Source organism: Solanum pennellii, chromosome 9, assembly GCF_001406875.1.
Source record: "Solanum pennellii chromosome 9, SPENNV200".
Taxonomy (NCBI): Eukaryota; Viridiplantae; Streptophyta; class Magnoliopsida; order Solanales; family Solanaceae; genus Solanum; species Solanum pennellii.
This window is the reverse complement of record NC_028645.1, coordinates 19,434,553-19,447,026: the sequence shown is the minus strand read 5'-3', so window position 1 is coordinate 19,447,026 and position 12,474 is coordinate 19,434,553. Positions and strand designations below refer to the sequence as shown.

General features: G+C 31.9%; 1 pseudogene; it reads left to right on the top strand.

Moving 5' to 3' along the window:
* LOC107030036 overlaps positions 1-12,474 on the top strand; it is a 60,408-nt pseudogene that overhangs the window by 30,551 nt on the left and 17,383 nt on the right.

The following is a 12,474-nucleotide window of genomic DNA, read 5'->3' as shown; positions in this document are numbered from 1 at the left end:
TCCATTCATAAAGACCTATTGGGCTCTTTACTAGACATATAATTTTCTGGAATGTTACATTATCCCCCCTTAGGAACATTTGTCCCCGAATGACACTACACATCATTTTTAATATAAAGAGGGTGATTTTCGAAAACACTTTAACATGCTTGAAACTTTACTCTTTGTAAAATTCTTATTCACACTTACTCTGGATGATACTTATTACTCAAGCTTATCTGAAGCTTCATATTTGAGATTGAGGAACTTCCTTCTCAATCAAACTTAACTTAATGCACATCACAACTCATGCAACACAAAAATCATGTCTACGCTATACAAAAACAGCAACATGAATGCAAGCATGAACTCATTTTAACTCAAATAGTGTAGGTGTAAGACAAACATTTATCGACTTAGAACACCAAAACCGCCTAATGCACTAAGATTTAGAGTTTCATTAACGAAATCGGACTAAGGAAGAGTATATCTACCCTAAAGAACTGAACAATTGAGGGTAACGTGATCTCGTATCGGCCTTGACCTCCCTCAACAAGGTGGTTCCTCCATAACACCTTTACGGTGAAAAACTCCTTGTTCCTCAACCGTTTAACTTGGCGATCTAAAATTTCAACGGAAACCTCTTCGTAAGAAAGGTTCTCATCAGTTCCTAACCCCTTAGATAACATCTTGTTGGCTTTAAGTTTAGAAACTATTTGGCTTGTTGGATTTGAACCATGCCCTTCCCATGTCAACTCTAACTCATTTGGAAATTGAAACCTCACTACCCTGTTTCGACAGTCTATTGTAGAATAACACTTATGGAGCCAATCCATACCCAAAATTATATCAAATTCAAGCATGATTATTTCTATTAGGTCGGCATAGGTGACTCTATCAAGAATAGTTATTGGGCAATCTCTCTATACTCTTTCAGATCTAATGTTGTCTCCTCTTGCAAAGACTAGAACTTCAGTCTGGAGCCTTAGACCACTCGGCCATCCTAACCTATATCTTGTTCCATACCTGAGCCACATCCTTTGAGCTGGTATGCAACCAACTAAGATTTCTACTCTTCATTAACACTATAGCATGCATTAGAACCTACCCTGCACTCACCTCCATGAAAACGGTCACACTTACCGCACACTCTAGCAGTTGGGGCTTGAGGAGGAGCTTGGTTTCCCCCAACAGCTGCTTCTCCAACTCTCTTGCCTGCGTTTCTTCTTGTGTTCACGCACACACAATAAGGAAATTAGATCCTAGAGTGACACAAAATGTCAAAGCTCAGGACAGCACGATAAAGAGTAGAAGAAGGTAAATTTTCTAACATTCTATAGTCTCTAAGTCATGATTGTGACGCGCTTCACAACCATAAGTTAGAAAATACGTAATGTGGTTGTTTTGATCTTTAGTTCCTAGGTAATTTAACCTCAGGGTCTAATACCAAGTTTGTTACGACCCAAATTCTGGAATCTGGATTGCCACCGGCATCGTTGACCTCTCAAAGGTCGCGGACAAGCCTCTTCTTGCATTCATCACATTCATATGGTTAATTTTAGCGAAAAACTTAAACAATTTTATAAGTATGAAGTTTAAATACTCTTCATATAGTTAATACTTAATTGCATCATATACTAAGCTCAACGTAAATGAAACAACCATCTATCAGAAGAATCAATTTGAAATAGAAGATGAATATATCGTAAATAGTTTGCCAAACACTGCCTTATTACAAAGCTTCGAAATAAAAATAAGAAAGAAACGTTAGGGACAACATCCACTAGCTATGTTTAAAACTAAGGCTACACTAAAACTGTAGAATCCTCAAAATCAAGAGAACCTACCAAATGGTTTGGAGAACGCTGATGTCCAAACCGCTGCAAGAGTCTTCAATCTGTCGTTTGACCTGCACCTATAAAAGTAGTAAATTTTATATGGTTAGTACACCACTTGTACTAAGTATGGGTGTATGCACACATACACATAAAGCTATGCATGATTAATGAAAGTTCTTCCTAATCAACATGTCATTTCTAGAAAGTCTAGTCATTAGACTTTCCTAATTCGTTAGTTGTGAATTGTGGTATGAATATGATGTATTTTAATGCATTCAAAGCACACAACTCATTTTTTATATGATTACAAGACATTAGTATCATCAACATAATTTTAGAACCACTCTTGCGAAGATTTGAAAAATTGCTCTTCCTAACCCGAGAGCTCATCTCTCTATACTTAGTTTTATTTTCAATCTTTTTCTTCTTGTTGTTGTGTAATTCAATAATTCTTATAGTCTATGTTTAACTTACAAGTGCAATGATTCATTGTAGTCTCATACCCACAATGAATCGATGTAAGCAATCCAAGTACTAAGGACTGAATTCCCTACTTTATACTGAGTCATTCTTTACACTATGTATTCATTAACATTTCATAAGCCATTCTCTAAGGGCTATTCCATCTATTTCATTACTTTCATCTTAGGGAAGTTACGAGGTATTTAGTTAACATTATGTTTCTACTTCCCTTTATTGGCACCATATAAGAAGTCACTATAGGCCAATCTTATTTGGCTTGGCCCATTATTTGCTGAAACTTTATGAGTGTGATATTGGCAATTGACATTATTAAGCTCTTCTTCATTGCACACTTTGAACATACGTTGAATCATCATCATTCGTTCTCACTTTCATAGTGACATCATTAGGAATAAGATCACGCGAGCTTAACATGAAATCCAGTGTCTTCCCCACACTGAAAAGAGGTGATTCACTGGTTAAAATGAGTCTAGATCATGTGAGCTACTCATGAAATCCGGTGTCTTTCCTACACCGAAAAGGGGTGATTCCCGACTAAGGCGAATCCATCTCAAGTGTTCACTCCACACCGAAAGGAGTGGCTCATGGCTATAGTGAACCAAGAACATGTCATGAGCATCAACCGACATAGATAATGTGAGCTGGTGTCTTCCCCACACCGAAAAGAGGTGGAATCACCGGTCAAATTGAAATCGAACATACCTAGCTCAATTTGGTGGAAACCACTGGCTAGTTCCTGGGCTAGACATAGTTCGAAGACTAGGGACTTAATGAGACTACTTATCCACCTCGGTGGTAGCCTCGTCTCATGAGACTTACACATGCAAGCACATGCTCACAACTAGTCTATCAGTGTTGTGCTCACTTTCATTATCTTCTTTATCTGTTAGAGTTGACTCAAGCATTATGGAAGTTTGATTCTAGATTGAGATTTATTTACTCTTTTGGTGACTTGTCATCCTTACTTTACATTTATGAAATGTGAATTGTCCTTATATATCATCCTTACTTTACATTGATGAAAGGCGAATTGTCCTTACATATCATCCTTAGGTGTTAATGAGACTAGTCTCACACATTCTAACACCTTCATTCGTGAGTATTCTTTTAACATAGTAGCTTAGGTGTAAGTAAGACTTGTCTCACTTCCTTTAACACTCTATTATGGTCACTTAAATAATTTAGACCTCTTTAATTAGTTATAACTCATGTTACTTCCTTACTTTAGTGTAGTAGCTTCAATTCATTATTTATGGACGATGAGCACTTCTTTCAATGAGTTACATATGTTCATAGTTCATTCTTTTAGAGAATGTTGGAGTTGTCCCAATAAATGGCATGCCCTTGGTTATGGATTCATCGAATTTACTTTAGAAATGCTTATAATATCATTTGATACTCTAACTACACAAGATTGACATATGATTTGTATTGGCATAAACATTTGGGTAAAGATTACACAACCATCTTTGTTGGCATAGGCCGATTTTACATTCTTTCATGCTTTGTTGGATATGTATTTTTTTCATTAGCCAATCTTTTTAGTCATTTAAAACATAAATTTATATCCATTTACATTCATTGAATTACTTGGGTTATCATTTCAATTTTTTGGCTATATGAGAGTGGCATAAGATAAATATTGGCATAAGCAATTGGCTATAGACTTCATAACCTTCTTTATTAGCATGAGTCAAAGTTTCATTAAATCATAATCAATTTGGTATACATTATTCATTTAACGAACACAACATCATCAACAAGTCACATTAACAGTAGGTATGCACAACAAACCGTAATCATTTCTTACTTAACATTTTCGGACACATCTTAACATAGTATCATTCTTTTAACCAATCTCTGTTCATGACATTAGGATAACGTTTTTATGACATATTGGACAACATCATATTAATATTTGATGAATTTAACACCTTCATAACGTCATAATAACAGAAATACAACATTCGGACAAACACATCAACACTTAAACAATTACGGGTGTAACTAACACATCGTCGATTCATGATTCACGTTTTAAGCACTTAACTTTATACGTTCAAAACTTCATAGGTTAATCGAAATTCATAATTCAAGAACCAACATGATCTCTAACCTATTCAACATGGAATCTAAAAGGATACTAGGGACAAGAGAGTTTGACGAGAATACGAGAACAACCCTAGTTTTCAAGATCTTTGAATCGTTGGAAAGAATGTTCTCTTGGAGAAAGAAGTCTATGAGAGAAACTCATACCTTAAGTATAACATAATCTATGAAGACCACATTGAACGAAAACTTGGAGAAACCTTGAAATCCTTAGAACGTCTATGAACTTTCTGCCTCTTTCGTTCGTTCGTTTTAGCGCTGTGTTCTCTGAGTGTTTGATCGTGAGTTTTAGGTTTAGGATCTGATCTTGAATCATTCAACTAAGGCTTAATAAGGTTATTAAATAAATTAATTAATTAATTACTAAAAAGCCCCTCCTAGATTGACTAGAACTAGGAAAACACAACACTTAGTCAAATCTAAAATTTTTCCTAAGAATCTCGTTTTGACCCCTTTAAATTAATTAATAAATGGATAATTTAACTAATTAAAGGGACCTAGGATAATCACTAAAGTACCCCTAAGTCATTGGAACCATAACTAACCCTTTTGGACCATCCTAGGTTAAATACTAGGATGTTTCTTGAGCTATACAAGGGTAACTACTAAAGTATCCCTAAGTTGCTAGGACCATAACCAACCTTTTGGACAATCCTAGGTTAGGTACTAGGTTGTCTCTTTAACTAGTTAGTAGGTTGGTGTCACCCAATTTAAGTCTTAGGTTGTCGGGTGCACTACTTAGTTTATTTCGGTTTTTCCTAGGTTAGTTAGTTAGTTAGGGCAGCAGGTTAGAGTCTATAATTAGTTAGAGAGCTAGGCCCCACATGGGTGAACCCATGTGCACGTCTGCCCCGCCTCCCTAACTACCCTAACCAAATTCGGTTAGGGTGGTCTCCTCTTGGCCGATTCCCACATGCTTTGGCCATGTTCTTGCACATGGGTTGGTTGTACTTTCCTAACTAACTATTTATCATGTCCTATTTGGAATATTTACTTATTATCACTAGGACCCTCACCATGTCCTTGGGCACAGCTTAATTTACATGATCATTTTAAATGGTCATGTGCTATGGTACAAGGCTTGACACTTCGATGCCTAGTACATATTGTGTGTAATATAAAGTCAAAAAATGTAGCTAGGGTGTTCATTGCAGGTATATTTCTTAAACAAGCTCATTAATACTTAGAAAAATTGGCTAACACCCTTTAAGCCAATATTTTCTAATATGCCCAACATTTTGCTTATTTGGGTATTATATAGAAATTGACTAATACCCCTTAGCCAATTTTCTATACTATGTCCAATATTTCTCAATATTGGGCATTGAAATGCCTATGTATCTCCAATATGCATTCTTAAAAACCTATTTGGCTCTTCACTAGACATGTAATTTTTCGGAATGTTACATATTGTGTACCACACTAATGATCAAGAGGATACCATGTATTTAGAGAAGGTTACAATTCTTTCATCACCTAGATCATGCGATCTAGTTAAATGATAGGAAATTTCTTTTAAGTCACACTCTGCTTAGTGTCAGATGAAAAAGTATTTTCAATTTTTTTTATCAAGATATGTATGTAAGGATTCACCTTATTATTATTATATTCTTTCTTCTTTTTTCACGCGACTTAATGTTAGAGTGAAAATATCAAAGGGATTATACATAACTAAAATACTAAGAGTAGAAGGGGATATAGTGTCACTTATTTGTCACGAGGAAGTAAGTGGTTACTTTTTCTGCATTGAAAAATATTGCATGAGTTAGATATATATATATATATATATATATATATATATATATGAAATGCAGTTCATAGTTAGGGTATGACTCTTCTAAGTAATAATAGAAGGAATTGGATAATTCACATAGGTACTAACTATCTGGTGAATTAAGCTGATATAAGTATATATGGGCCTCTCCTATAGTTTATTTGTTTATAAGATTAAAGTGTTACATATCTTACATGATAACTATTACTTGTTGTTTAGTTCGTAAGTTGCTATTACATATTATTTTCTTTTCTTATCCTCAAGATTGTTTGCTATGATATTTGTATTGTAAATAATTTTTTCATGAGAGATGTACTATGTTAAATCAAATTTAAATATGTTGTCAGTTCTATAGAAAATTTCTACTTTATATATACCTATCGATTAGATATGTTATAGATTATAAATCATGATTAAGACGGTTTCATTGATCATGACATTAAATGCCTATAAGAGTAAGTCGTCGAGTGTAAGTGAGTGTGTGCACGCGTGCGCATGTGTGTGCGTGTGCTTGTGTGTGTGCATATGTGTGTGAGATTCGCCTGTAACGATAACATCATTCTAAAGAGACATGTTCTTTCTAAAAAGACGTTATTTTTCTCAAAAGACACAACATTCGAAAATGACATGTGTAAACAAAAGTGTTCACACCATTGTCGAACAGATGCATTTCTTGCTTCAAGTGGCTATATATAGAGATGTTTTCTTTCTCCTTTTTCAGCATAGAAAATGTTTCCTTTCTACATACATTTTCTTACATAAACCAAATTATTGATCAACTTCGTCTGTGTGTAAATTGGAGGTACAACTGTTTCTCTAATAGTTAACCCGTTTTATTTTGGGAGGAATTAATCTATAACATTAGGTATTTGAGGGGATTAAATTTCTTAAGAAAACACAGTGATTTCTGTGGACTCAAATTGGTATTTATGTTTGTTTCATCTATTTTTTGTTTATATTTTTGCTAACCTACATGCAGTGTATAACAACCTTAAGAAAATGAAATTTTAGTTTGAGGTTTTTGGAAATTAAAAAATTTATGGTTCTTTACCCTGTTTGAATTTTTAAAATTCATTCGAATAACAATTAAAAGAACATAAGCTTTATCCTTAATCAGAAACAAACTTGTGTAAGGATAGTAACCAAACCAAAAGTAATGGCTTCCTAGAGGATTGAGCAGGTGATAAGATGATTTTTTAAAAATTAATTGGTGAAATTATTAGTTGTTGAAGTCAAGGTTTTGAAAAACTCTGTTGGAACTCGCTTCAAGGCCCGTCCTAAGGTGGGACTCTCGCAAAATGCCCCAAGACTCAAGTTTTGGGCTTAGTACTGTAAGACTTACGCTTTAAGCGCTGAACTCTACGCGCTTAGCACGCCCAACATTTTAGGCTTGTCTGACACATCTTGCACAAATTATGTGTTAAAACCTTTAGTTAACATTATTGATTCTCATAATTCTTGAATAATTGAATGATACATAATAATTTTTTATCAACATGTAGAGATAAGAGGATTGAGAACAACTCAAATAACAAGTTTTAGTATCACATCTTTTCTATTAAGTAACAATGTGAAAGTAATTATATGTTATGTAACATTTCTTTTATAAATACGTGGCCAAATTCTATATTTTCACTTATCATTGGTGTTCATGATTGTTATGTCTCAAAATTATTATATTTTACTTAGCTATTTGAAAGTAATTTCGTAATTTTTATTCATAATAAAGTGATTTTTTTCTTATAATACTAGTAAGACTATTAATTATTTTTCTTTTAATGGGGTAAATCGTATAATATGTAAATTTTATTTTTGAGAAATAATGATTATTTTATTATTTGATAATTACGGCATTAGATTATTTATACTTGTATAATAATGTTGGAACTTTTATTTTCTAGTAGTCTATTTAATCATACTTGTAATTGTTTCAAACTATTGATATTTTTTTTTTTATTTTGTGTTATTATATTATTATATTATATTATTATATTATAATATAAACTAAATATTTAAAGATACATAGGGTTTACGCTCTATTTCTCGAGATTTATGCTTCGCCCTATACTAAATAAAACGTCTCTGTTCACGCTCCACCATTTAAAACACTAGTTGATGGTATAGAAAAAATTAAGCATGTCACTGTCAATTTCAGCACCACCGAAACTCCTTACTAGCAGAGCTAAAAAACTACTATTGATTTACTACAAATCTAGTTAGGAGGTTACTAAAGTATAATCTGGATTTGGTTTAATATCTTAAAGGTTTTCTAATCCAGAACAAACTATTGATTGAGATCTGACATTTTTCTGTACCTGTGGTTGTTGAATATATATTACTCTTTCCGTCTCAATTTCTGTGACACTTTTTGAACTTTGACATTCAAATAAATTTATTTTTATCATAAATTTTTATGTATCTTTTAAATATTTTAAATTATCAATTATTATGACTTATAACTATTTTTACATAGTTTATAAATATACTAATTTTAATTCAAAAAATTTAAAGATTCGATGCGTAAATTCTCAGTTCGAACTTAAGTGATTTAAATGTCGAAAAAATGTAAAGTGCTGTGTAAATTGGTTCGAAGAGAGTATTTTTCACTTAAGTGCAATTAATATTTTTATTTAACTGTGAAGAGGAAAGCGTAAACAATAGTGAACAAATCCATAAATCTGCCCCATTTATTTGTTATTGGGACAGGTTTCGCAATTTCAACAGCCCACTGAAGGAAATGGAGGGATCCATAAATCCGTACTAATACTATCTGCTCTCCTCTAGTAGTAACCTTAACCTCAATAGCTTCGAAAATTTCACTCGAAAAATATATCAACATGTATTGTGTTTCTCAACTTATTGCACTATCAACTGCTTGGTTGTTAGCCCTTTTTGTTGCTCGCAAATACTAAACTAGAAACAGAGAAACTGCTGCACCAAAAGCTTCAGGTGTGTTACCCTTTATAGGTCACCTCCACCTTCTATAACGGCCAGCTTCCCGTTTGTCGAATCCTTGGACTCATGACTGATAAATATGGACCCATTTTTAAACTGCAGCTCGGATTCCATCCAGCTCATGTTGTCAGCAGTTGGGAAATGGTTAAAGATTGCTTAACAGCTGGCAATGACAAAATATTTGCTAGTCGACCAAGCATGGCATTAAGCAAGTACTTAGGCTACAATGGAGTACATTTGAAGTGAATTGCTCTATAAAAGACTTGTACTCAAATAGTAGTGGTAATAATAATAGTGAAGTGAACTTACGTAGTTGGTTTGAGAACATAACGTTCAATATAATCATCAGAATGCTTGTTGGGAAGCGATCTACCGGATGCATCGAGTTAGAGATGAATTTCAAGGAGTCTATAAAGAAAGAGTTGTTCCTGGGTGGAACTTTTGTATTTTCTGATGCAATACCGTGCATTCAATGGATGGATATTGGTGGACACATTAAATCAATGAAACAGACTTACAAAGAAGTTGGATATATAGGTGGTTAAAATAACATATCGATAAAAAAAAAGATTGTGACACTACTAAAAAAACAAAAAACAGTGAATACCGATCTAAAAATTACCGATCTCAAATGATGTCGGTAATTTCCGACCTCCAGAGGTCAGTATTGTTAAAAATAATAAAACTAGATGGTTTTTAGGCAAAATAAGGAGGGAAAAAAATTCCGACCTCAAACGGTAGGAATTTTTCGCGGAAAAAATTAATTACAATAAAAATCGACTTCTTGACGTCGATATTAAATAAAATAAATGAATAAACATATTTTTATTTTGGTATTTTTATTTCATCAATATTCAAATACTGACATCATGAGGTCGGTATTTTTATTTCATCCAAATACTGATATCATGAAGTTGGTATTTCATCTAAATACTGACATCATGAAGTCAGTATTTTTATTTCATCCAAATACCGACCACATGAAGTCGGTATTTTTTCTTCATCCAAATATCGACCTAATAAGGTCTGTATTTTTACTTCATCTAAATGCCGACCTCATGAGATCGGTATCTTTCATCTAAATACCGACCTAATAAGATCGGTATTTTTATTTCATCCATATCCAAAATACCGGTATATGAGGTCGGTATTTTTATTTCATCCAAATACTGACATCATGAAGTCAGTATTTTTATTTCATCCAAATACTGACTTCATGAATTCAGTACTTTTATTTTGTTCAAATACCGACCTCATGAAGTTGGTATTTTTTCTTCATCCAAATACTGACCTCATGAAGTCGGTATTTTTTTTCATCCAAATATCGACCTCATGTGGTCAGTATTTTTACTTCATCTAAATACCGACTTCATGAGATCGATATTTATCTTTCATTTAAATACCGACCTAATGCGGTCGATATTTTTATTTCATCCATATCCAAATATCGAGATCATGAGGTCGGTATTTTTATTTCATCCAAATACTGACATCTTGAAGTCGGTATTTTTATTTCATCAAAATACCGACCTCATGAAAGTCGGTATCTTTTCTTTTTCTAAATATCGACCTCATGAGGTCGAGGATGTTATTTCAGTTAAATACCAACCTCATGAGGACGGTTTTGCGTAAATTAAAAAATAAAAAATATTATAATACCGACTTCCAAAAATCGATAAAATTAAATATCATCCAATTTAATTAGTTTTAATTTAAATATTTATATCGTGCAATTAACTTTAAATAAATCGTACTCTGGATTATGGTTTTATATAAGTTAAAAAATAAACTAATATAATATACCGACCTCTCGATGTCAATATTATTTATTTAATATGATTTCTTTTACTTTTCTTAAAATTTAATGTGCACCGACCTCATGAGATCGGTATTTTTTTGTTATCTAATTCATTTTAATAAAAGCGACATTTGGAGGTTGGTTTGTTTAAAATATTTCTAATAATCATAATTTTTGTTATTTAGCATAATACTAAAATTTCATTTGAAACTTACAACTAATTGTTCAAAAAGTGTAATAATTTTGTATACTTTATCAATAAAAAGTTAGACTTCATGAAAAAATTTAAAAAATATATATAATCCATATTTAGAGTATGAAATACGTTGATATGAATTAGGATATAATTATACTTATATTTCTAGAGTAATGTACAAAAATCTATTAGTCCGTCGTCTAATCGTGAACTTAATATCTCATGTTATGATGTAGAGGTGAAGAGCTAACATATAATCTATTCGAGTATGAAATGCAAGATGGTATTATTATATACCTTCGATCTTGAATGTATGTCAACTGTAGTGATCACTTCCTAATTATGATGACATGTTAATGATACTTCATCTGAGTATGAAAGACGTTAATTAATTATATGTGAAATACATTATCAATTAAATAAATATAGATGATCAATTTAAAGAGATTTATATATTACAATTGATATTGATAAACTTTCGTTGATCAATAAAATTAAATTTATATAATTAGGAGGTGTATAATTTAGATTTATAAAATTAACTAGATGGATAAATTAAAATTATAAAATTAAACTTCTCTCTCTCTCTCTCTCTCTCTCTCTCTCTCTCTCTCTCTATATATATATAATTAACATGATTACTTGTTATTTCACTTACAGTTTAATGTGATACCGGTCTCATGAGGTCGATATTTTTTTATTATATCTAATTACTTTTAATAAAAGCGGCATACAGAGATTGGTTTGTTCACAGTATTTCTATTAATCATAATTTTTGCTATTTAGAATAATATTAAAATTTCATTTGAAACTTACAATTAATTGTTCAAAAAGTTTAACAATTTTGTATACTTTTATAAATAACAAGTTAGACTCCATGGAATGAATAAAAAAATATCTATAATTTATAGTTAGAGTATGAAACTACATTGTTATGAATTAGGATATAATATAATTAAACTTATATTTCTAGAGTAATATACAAATCATATTAGTCCGTCGTCTAATCGTGAACTTCGAATATGAAATACGACATAGTATTATTATATACTTTCGATCTTGAGCGTATGTCAAGTGTAGTGATCACTTTCTAATTATGATGACATGTAAAGGATACTTCATCTAAGTATGAAATACATTGAGTAATTATGTATGAAATACATCATCAATGAAAGAAATATCGATGATCAATTTAAGGCGAGATTTATATATTATATTTGATTTTATATAATTAGGAGGAATATAATTTAAATTTATAAAATTAACTTGATCGACAAATTAAATTTATCAAATTAAACTTATATATATATATATATATATATATATATATATATATAGAAAA